General features: G+C 43.0%; 1 protein-coding gene across 1 annotated transcript in view; it reads left to right on the top strand.

The window, feature by feature from the left end:
- The window catches only part of angpt1 (angiopoietin 1), a 78,171-nt gene that overhangs the window by 1,464 nt on the left and 69,207 nt on the right, over positions 1 to 7,500 (top strand). The window lies entirely within an intron of this gene.

Genomic DNA, 7,500 nt, shown 5'->3' on the forward strand with positions numbered 1-7,500 from the left:
TGCTGTGTCAGATCATTTATTTCTGTGGTTGATGTTTTTCTACACACGTAGCTCCTCTTCAGAGCCTTTTTTATAGTCACACATTTTTAAAAGGCCTAAGAAGTGATCAGGGTTTAAAGGGCATATATATTCTTCCATGGGTAAGATACACTGAGTCACACTAGATGAGGACACTGAATCGTAGTGAACATAGCCAAGAAATCCACTTTTGATAATCCAGTGGCCAGGAATTACCAAGACAACCATATACAATTTATATTATCAATGCTGTGTTGTTATGTAACTGTATATACAGACTATAGTGAGCTCTGTGTGCAGCTAGCTCCTCAGCGTTCTGAGTTGCTAGTGTCTATAGGGACATTGGACATGGACTCTCTTGACTTCTGGCCCAATTTCTTGCATTGAACATAATATTTAAATTATAAACGTACTCTATTTCATTCTCCTTTCAGTTCTCTGCATAGCCGTTCTGAGTGTCGGTGCAAATCCAGAGTTGAATTCCACAGATGTCCGGTGGAGTTCCACAGAGCGTCGGTCAGAGCAGTGGTAGTTATATGTCAGTCACCCCCTACTCTCCAGTGGGCTGTCTCTTTAATGGCAGGAAGTCAGAGAGAGCCCCCAGAGACTGACACAGAGAGAGAGAGAGAGAGAGAGAGGGGAAAAAAGAAAGAGAGGGGGAAAGAAAATGCTCCCTTTATTTACTCATGTCAAAGACTTGTGAATATAGCTTGAGAACACAGAGTGGATCAAACCACAGATACTGGATGAGCATATATATATATTGTTTACAAGTTGTTTATCCAAAGCCAGCTCCACAAATACGCGTCAAACAGAGGACTCTGTCCTTATGTTTTGTTTTAAAGAAACGTTTTAAAGCAATTTGTTTCAAATAACCTCTCCATAATAGGGCGGTTTATTTCTGTTGATGAATAATAAAAATGTGTTTGTTTGTGGAGCCACCAAGGTGTTGACTATACTAAACCACGGCTCTACTGTGACGTTAATGACTTAAGAAATCGTGAGGTCATCACAGATACAGTTTGGCAGCCGAATTGCTTTTCTAAGCTTTGAGACTCGGCGTCTCCCGAAATGAGCGGAGACTATCTCTCTGAAATGAATACATGAATCAAATAAACAAACCTCAAACTTCACCGTAGCCCATATAACCAGCTCTCCTGGTCCGTGTGCCTTCCACAATATTGTCTCTCTCAAATGAGATTAGGGGGTCTCCCTAATCTATGATTAATTGCTTAAACATAATGGTTTATTTTTCTCTGGGGAAAAAAATGAAAAGAAAAAAAAAGTTGCCTTGAGACGACACAAATAAATGCACACATAATGCCTGATGGATTTGATGGATTACTGTGGAATTGTGGGATTAATTGACCTGAACATAGTCAATAACCGTTAGCAGGCTTTGAGTTCTGCTGCTCATTAGTAATCAGAGCGCCCTTCTTAAAACTGTTTGGGGCTATACTGCTACTACGTTGCCTTGTGAGCGTTTTTCATCTGCGGGGCGAGTGTAAACTTTTCACTCCTCATGTTGGAGGAAATTGACATTCCTCATCAATTAGGCAGCCATTGGTCACAGTATATTTCCACCCACGGTCGATTGAGTTTGTAATTAGGTGGAGTAATATGGGGCGTTCAGTCTCTTCACAAAGGTTTCAAGAGTCTCACACAGTTAAACGGCATTCAAAACGCAGCCATGGATGAATCCGAATGAAATATCGCAGAGGAGGAATTTCTGGGGCAGTATCTGCGTTCTATCATCTTATCAATGGACTGTACATCATTGAGTTTATCTCAAAAAATCCTGCTGAGGGATTTTTATATGGTCAAAGTTTCAAGTTTAAGAGGTGACATAAGTTGTGCACTGGAGAGGAATAACCTGCAGTACGCATAGCACAGATAGAGTAAATAAGTAGACTTCAAGGATATGCCACTGTGGAAAATGTAAATTTAGCTTTACCTGCAATACACTGGCTCATTTATTGATCTATTTACTATGACAACTTTTACAGTGATATTTGAAACGATGGCAATATTGCACAGCAACACAGTTCAGTGGAATTTGGTTTGAAATTCGACAGTTTGGAAAGTCGTCGGTCTGCACAGCTCCCAATAGTGGTCCATATGTCAACCAAGGCCAAGGGTGAAATAACACCGGTTTTATCTTTGCTCAGTGAACCTCATCCATCTGTGATAGTCCAAGTGATACTATGAAAACAGAACGGCAGCGATGGTGGACTGACGGTTTTGACTAATGAGACGTCTAGAATAACCTCCCCTCCGACGTGAAAATGGGAGCATGCGAAAGAGCCTGCCATCGCCATTAATATCATCATGCCTCTGTCCTGACACTTTGGCATCCCTCACAGGACCACAGGCCTTTTTCATTTGCTTGATAAAAACGAAATCCCCTTGGATCCAAGCCTTACGTTTCTCAATGATTACCGAACAACGTCGCAGAGTTTCCCTTGTCAATGTGGTGCATCTTTGGTGCCTTCCAGCGAAACTGGAGAAAAGTTAGACACCACGGCCTTCATAACAAGTGGACAAACGCATCAGCACCAGAAGGGAATAGGTAAAGGCATTTCAGAGGGTCAGTCTTAAACACACAGTGATAATTCAGCCTAATTACCGAGTGTGGAGAGAACATCAGGATGCAGTTAACATTTTTCATTGGACAGAAGATTAAGTGTCTTGGCCCGGTCTATCTGTCTTAATCACGTAAGCCTTGACTGCTTGTCTAAGGGGGAAAGTTGGCCTTAATGTTGCTCCAGCCAGCCCTGATGAAAGAAACGCACAAAAGGATACCATACCAGATACCTCCCACCCCCATGCCTGGCCGGTCAGACCACTGTGGGGGGTAGAGAGAGAGAGAGAGAGAGAGAGAGAGAGAGAGAGAGAGAGACAGAGAGAGAGAACAGAGAAGAGAGAGTGAGGGGGCCGGAGAAAGTCCCAGCAAACAGCTGTTGGTAAAGCAGTCTGCGATCTTTCCTTCCTCGGTCCAGGGAAGAGTATATGGTCCCTGATAACATTCCTGTTCAGTCAAAGGTGGCTTCTGTTTGTCCAAAGGATTACTTCCACAGCCCTGTGCCTGCAAAGCAGTGCATGGAGCCTTGGACGAAGAAGATCGCCTCTGATCTCAGGGAGAATTAATGTAGTTGCGGGAGGGGAAGCAAGCAGGCCCCTTGTTAAAGCGCCGTGAGAAGTTTGTCGGCGAGGACGAGATGTTTTTGCGGGATAATTAACGAAAAAGGCTGCTGAAATGATTTGCGTGTAAGATTAGGCACTGTGATCAGGGTTGCCAGATCTGCTTATTATAATTTCCCCCGCAAGATTTTATCTGAAAATAGCCGATCTACAAGCTCACAACGCGCCGCATCGCGACGCGTTGTGAGCTTGTAGATCTGCTATTTTCAAATAGCTGATATAAGTGCTCATGTGGCCCGTAGTTGCTTCTTTTGGGCTGGTTTTCCTAGACCTGGTTGCTTGTTTCTCTCACAGAATCTGGCAACACTGACTGTGATACACGGCCTGCGACTCTGAAGCATATACTGTATGTACTGTACATCTACTATACAGTATGCTGCTGCACACATACCCCTCTACGTCTCCAATATTTCAAGGACAATGCAGACTTTGGCAGACGAGTCCGAGTCTCCAAGCCAAATAGTGTTTCTGCACACACGAGTCAAAGTAATAGATCTTCATATTTCCCTTGTGGTGGAGACAGTGGAGAGTGGCTGAGAACAGTGTTTCTTGAGGAACGAAGGCTTGTTGTGCCAAACGGCTGTTGAGCAGGAGGAGAAAAGTGAAAGAAGTTATATCGGCGCTGTCTTATCCCTGTGAAATTCTCATTGTTCTGCCTCTAACTTAACATGACTGCACTGATCAAAATAAACACGCAGGGATTTACCCAATGAACTAGACTCTCCATCCTTCCATCCCCCGTTTCCTTGCTCATTTTCAGTACATTGCATTGCACTTTTAATGTCTGTTACATGGCATAAATCCTACCCTATGCCTGTGTCTCCTTAATGAATTTACACAACGGTCATAAAGGGTGAATACGGCTGTGTCTCATTTGCAAGGAAACGTCACTCATTAAATTGTACCAATTTAGGAACGTTCCTTGTTAGGTACCTGTTTTGTCCAAAAGGTGACGTGAATTGAGAAAAGTAGCATTTTAGAGACTAATGTAAAATCTGACACAGATTGTGGCTCTGGTGTGCGGTACATGGTAATCAGGCCTCTCGCGCACCTGGCACCAATCAAGTCTCTTGCGTCAACAGATTCATGAATTAATTTATGGACAACATTTTCAGAGCTTTAGTTTTTTATTCATCATTTATTTCATTTGGAAGAAGCTGAAGCTGAGGCTTAGGACGTTCAAATTAAATAAACCATTAAAATAACCGGACGTTAGAGTTGTCTGCCTCACCGCACGGCTTTATGGGATGTTTTATGCGGCCAAGGAGGGAACCAGTTGATGTTACATTGAATTTTTGCCAAATCAAGGTACCTAACAAGGATAATTCCTACTGTATGATTCCAAATGTCTTTGGAATAGCCATTTAATAGTCATCGTCCCAATAAAAGATATCAAATGAGACAGAGCATATTATTTACTGTGCTGAGTGATATCAGAGGGCCACACAGCATGCTTAGGGAGCCAAGGAGAGACCAAGCTATTTTAGGCGAGACTTCCTCTATCAGAGTTTATTTTAACTGATAACACAAGCCTAAAACCAACAATCAGATGATGCAGAGAAGCTAGGGGACACTCTAGCTGAATAACAACAAAAATCCTGACCCCCATAATTTGTACAAGTGAAATATCTATAGCTGAAGGCTGCTTACAGTAACGGTTTCCAGAAAATCATTTTTCTTTGTGTGTGTGCCTCGGTTGCACCTAGCTTCGAAGGCGAAAGAGGAAACAGAGCTTTCTGTTAAGCATGTCAAGGGAATAAGGAAATACATTACAGCAATGCCATAGCGTTTCCACATGGATGTGAAAAAGAGCCCGTTGTTTGTCAATGTTCTTGATTTTCAGGAAACGGGGCATTTAGTATTTTTGTCACAGTCGATATGGCAGCTCACTTTGTTTTGAACTCTGCTTTTTTTCCCCTCTCCCCGAAGTCATATTTCAGTGCGGTCGTTAGCCCCCCTGCACCCTGGAACCTTTGATATTGGGCAGAAAGGTGCACTTATAGCAATATAAGGTACTGTAATGAGATTCAATGAATGAAGTAAATTTCTGGCAATTTTGTTCTCGCTCTCTAGTCACTTGAGTTTCCATTACCGAGTGGCATTTGAATGCATATGGTTCCACTTCTCGTACTGACTCATTGTGTGCTGCACTTTGAACGTGATCTATTTAGCTTTAATTGTGAGGTTATTTTTGTATTTGGCTAGGTGTGCAAGGGCTTATATAACATCTCACCCGAAAACAATTTCACTTGCTTGCATCTTGGCACACACAGTATTGTATCTGTGGAATAAATTGAGAATTTCCTGTGATAGATTCTGTGTTTTGTTGTGCCCCCGAGTATATTCACTTCTGGAATGGTTCTAATTTCTCTTCATTTGGTTACCGCGGCTGTTATAAATGATGGTGTTCTGCGGTATGTCACTCAGGTGAAGCCGACTTCTTTACCATTATACACTGGTTGGAATTGATGTTTGGGTATTTTAGGCCACAGTGGCATTCAAATATTTCCTTGTATACAGTATAAGCTAAAGCAAGACCATTGCCTTTTAAATGGAATGAGCATAAATAATATTGTTCTGGGCAGGCAAGTGGAAGTCATTAGGACTGTGTGTGTGTGTGTGTGTGTGTGTGTGTGTGTGTGTGTGTGTGTGTGTGTGTGTGTGTGTGTGTGTGTGTGTGTGTGTGTGTGTGTGTGTGTGTGTGTGTGTGTGTGTGTGTGTGTGTGTGTGTGTGTGTGTGTGTGTGTGTGTGTGTGTGTGTGTGTACTGTACTGTAAGTTACAGCTTGTAGTGTTGCCAAAAGGGGTTCGGGGGCTATATCTCTGGCACTGCCTCTCTGTGCTATGGGTGAGTGATTATGACCCAAATATGAGATAGTGCTGCAAGTGCTCAGGCATTGTGAAATACTAGACAATACGGTCAAAGAGGGTTGCACAGTTAGCGAGCCAGTAATGGTGTTATCACAGTCTACTGCCACTAATCATGACCGAGTTTGAAATTATTTTCAGCCATGGAAGCCGGGCGTTATCTTCCTTGTATTTTGGTTTTATAATCGTTCTCGATAAGCAGAACAGTCGATAAACATTAGTCTTTCGTATCTGCTGTTACTCATATTGCTCCAAACTTCGGAGTTCTGTTGCATCGGGGGTTTAATCAAGGTCAGGGAGATCAAAACACGATATTTGTTGAAGGATAAATTAAAATGAAGTGTCACCACTCTCTCCCCCGAATAGGATTCCACCTCGATGGCTACACTGAGTTTAGCCTTTTATATGAAACGTGCCGCTAAAACTTTTACAGCTGTTTTCCTTCCAGGAACAGCTATCGTAGAGAAAACATACGTGCGTTTTCTTTTTCTGTTTTTGGTGTGGAGTGGGAGAGAGGGGGGAGAAAAAGCGGGAAATACCATGTTAAGCTTTTTATGTCATCTTCGGTATTTCAGATCTTTCTTGTTCAGTTGATGGCAGTGTGGGCTATATAGTGGTCTGGGACTGTCCCGTTGATCAGCGTGGTCACTGGGTCCCGTCCTGACAACATCCATGAGCAAACACACTGAACCGCAACTTGCTCAGTTCCTGATGAGACGTGAAAGGCGTAACATGTAACACATTTAGTGAATGCAAAAGTCGGGTTGTTTTTGTCACCCACAAATGGCCATCTGAATCCTCTCCAAATAGGAAGGGGAAATTCCTGAGGCATCCCCGAATGCTGCCAACACGCTTCTCTCTGACCACCCCCCCACCCCCCCAAACTCTGACAGATGTTGCATTGTAAAGCGGTGCAGGCCTTTGTCCAGTCAAGGGCCTGGAGAGCTCGCTACAGAGGTTCCAAAAATACGCCGTCATTTCGACCTCATCTGCGGTTGGGTCCCCTTTATCTTCCTCTTATTCCCATTGTTAGGGATAAAAAAAAAGAAACAAAAAAACCCTGTCACAATCAGCAGGGATTAAAGATTCACTTTGAATCGGCGGACCGTAAGATGATAAATAATGAGCCGTAAAATCAGCCCACGTACGTACAGTAAAACAGATGAGAGAGGAAGTGACTAAAGGTGAAAAAAAGTTAGATACGGAAAGAGCTAGAGATATTGGGTGACAGATAAAACAGTTTGACCCGCGTATAGCGTGGGCTAGCAGGACCTTTTTTTTAAATGACTAATAGTCAGTAATGTTGCTCTTGTTTTGTTCTCGACGCCGCCGTTGGGACGTGAGCCAGTTGTGCTCACAAGCCTTGATGTCCCATCCAGGAATGACCTCAGTTATTTATTTAGTATTTCTCCTG

Source organism: Gymnoscopelus microlampas, assembly GCF_963454915.1.
Source record: "Gymnoscopelus microlampas genome assembly, chromosome: 15".
NCBI classification, from domain to species: Eukaryota; Metazoa; Chordata; class Actinopteri; order Myctophiformes; family Myctophidae; genus Gymnoscopelus; species Gymnoscopelus microlampas.